General features: G+C 40.6%; 1 long non-coding RNA gene across 1 annotated transcript; it reads right to left on the bottom strand.

Moving 5' to 3' along the window:
* Positions 1-735: 735 nt before the first annotated feature.
* Positions 736-2,139, bottom strand: LOC117193576. The gene is made up of 3 exons (XR_004474626.1): positions 1,935-2,139; positions 1,760-1,862; positions 736-1,678 (listed from the first exon to the last, which is right to left on the bottom strand). It is a non-coding gene; the product is annotated as an uncharacterized LOC117193576 (long non-coding RNA).
* Positions 2,140-2,647: the final 508 nt, after the last annotated feature.

The raw sequence follows: 2,647 nt of genomic DNA, 5'->3' as shown, positions 1-2,647 counted from the left end.
ACAAAAAACAAAAACAACAACAGAACAGCTCGGAAGGACAGCAGACCAAATTTTCGAAAAACTTATTAATAAAATGGATTTAGTGCCAGAAAACTCTTCCAGTGGTACGTTGAATAGATATATTTGTTTTTTATTGTTTATAATATATAATATTATTACACAATGCAGCAAACAAGAGAACAACAGCAGGCGGCAGGGTGAAATGGAGTGCCGCGCTTGAGAGCCTGCTGATTGACATATGGAAGGATTGAAGATTTGCGCGGACCACGCAAAAATTCACATGTGTAAATTAAGTTGTCCGTATGTCCAAGTAGCCTTAGCTGCATGATGCGGTGGTCCTCGTGCGGGTTCCGTGGTATAGAATCCTTTATGAAGATTATGTTGGAGAGATAACTGTCTCTCTTATCACTGGCCTTGTGGTACAGTGGTATAGAATTCATAATTCAAAGTGTTTACGGCTGGTTGCCGGAGCAAGGTTTATTAACAAGCGTTAGCTTTCGTTATAAGAACAGAACTAAAAGTAGGAGCCACCAGCAAGCTGGGGCATAAGCTGAATCAAAAGTATTTAATTGCCAAAGAATGCAAAGCTACAAAATATATGTACTTAGAGCTACAAAGCTACAGTCGGTAAGCCGACTTGGCATAAGCGATAATGCTGATCTTGCGGCATGTGCAAGATATCAGATTACCGCCGGTTGACCGTCACATTCAGGGCGCTGAGCTGAAGTTCGCTAATTTGGCATCTTGAGTGCAAACAACATGGAGCAGAGCACATTGGACAACGACAGTAAGTTTTATTAATTTATTGCTAAAAAAATATATTTCATTTAAGGTGTTCATTGCAGATCCTGATGAGTACTTTTCGGATATTATTGAGATGGACCTGGACGGATCTTGCAGCTCCAGCCCCTTGCCGGGGCGTCCGCCAAAGAAAAAGAAAAAGACCGACATTTCGTGGCTGGCAGAGATCGCCCAGGAGCGTCTCGAACAACAAAAGGACCACCACAGAAAGAAGGAGGAGCACGACGTTAGGCAGGAGAAGATGGTGCAGGACTTGATCAGCACCCAAACAAAATTCCAGAACGACTTATTAGAAGTTTTAAAAAATAAAAAAAAATAAGTTTTTAATTTTCATTAAGGTCTACACAATATTTTGCGATTGCAGATCGTATCTGTTCTGCTGACTGATTAAAGTCAGCAGAACTGTTGCTGGTATCGGGCTGTTCGCGCTGCTCATTTGTTGCAAGCTCCCAATTTTCATTAATCGCGCTGTTGTGCATATTTAATATATTGTGTAAAATACAACAGCTCATTATTATGGCGCTATTATTTTTGTGGTGGCTATCAAGACCTTTTCCGATTATTCGAAATCTGGCTTTTAAATGCCCAAATGCATTTTCCACCACTCGCCTAGCTTTGGAAAGGTTGTAGTTAAACGTGCGCTGTTCCAAAGAGGCGACTGTGGAAAACGGGTAAGGTTTCATCAGCTTTTTAGAAAACCTAAATGCCGAGTCCCCGATAAGCATTACAGGGACGTTTACTCCGCTTATTTCCTTGGCTTTCTCTTGGAGTAATGCCGATGCTTCGATATGTTTTGCAAGGCTTGACTTCTGGTATATCATCGAGTCATTGCACCTTCCTGCAGAGCCGATATTTACATACATATGTAAATCTGTATCTAAAAAGAATCGGATTTAAATAATTTAGGACATTAAACCAACTTGCTAAATACATATTTTTGTGCAAGATATTTGCATACCTATAATCCACTAGGGCAAACAAGACTGTGGAATACCAGCCCTTATAGTTATGGTGGTCTACTGCCTCAGGTGCTGGTGGTTTTATTTCGATGTGGCATCCATCTAGAATGAAAAGGAAGTTTAAAAACCAATTTATATGTAAACATATTGCTGAAGTTCTTATTGATTTCCTACCAATTGCACCTAGGCACTGAGGAAACCCAATTGCCTCGAATCCCTTTACGCACTCATAAATTTTGTCGGAAGTTAGGTAATTGGGCGACATGTACTCCTTTGAAAACTCGTCGATAAGTGCTCTGCAAAACTCGTGCAGGATATTACACACACTGTTTGGAGCTACACCGAAAAGCCTGCCAACTGTTCGGTACTCAGAGGACGAGCCCAAGGTGCAATTAGCGATGGCGATGCGCTTTTCCAAAGGAATTGCAGCTCGGCAGTTGGTGTCCTTCTTTCGCAGCACTTCAAGCCGATTCACTAAAATATCAAAGCAGGGCCTCTCCATTCGGAAACTCTCTTTGAAAAACGCCTCGTTGTTTTCTGGTACATCTTTCTCCCAAAATGTCCCGAACCGCTTCTAAAACCATAAAATATGTCCTTGTACTTTAAACTATGGTTGAAGTTAGTAGAAGTACTCACAAACGACCATAATCTTCCTGGCTTTTGTGTTTTTATGGCAGTCATCTGGGTCATCTCATCCTCGTCAATGTTAAAGTCATCATCGTCATCATCATTATTCATTGACAGCAACATTATTAGTTGGTGCAAGAAAATATTTTGCTGTTGAACCACAGCCGAAATAATTGCTATATCTTCATCATCCATTATAAGAACCAAGAATTAATAAATCTTCCGCGCAAATTTAATGAACTTGTTATTGGCATCAGCTG

This window comes from Drosophila miranda (assembly GCF_003369915.1).
Source record: "Drosophila miranda strain MSH22 chromosome Y unlocalized genomic scaffold, D.miranda_PacBio2.1 Contig_Y2_pilon, whole genome shotgun sequence".
Classification (NCBI taxonomy): Eukaryota; Metazoa; Arthropoda; class Insecta; order Diptera; family Drosophilidae; genus Drosophila; species Drosophila miranda.
The sequence above is the reverse complement of the archived record's forward strand: the minus strand, read 5'-3'. Positions and strand labels throughout refer to the sequence as shown.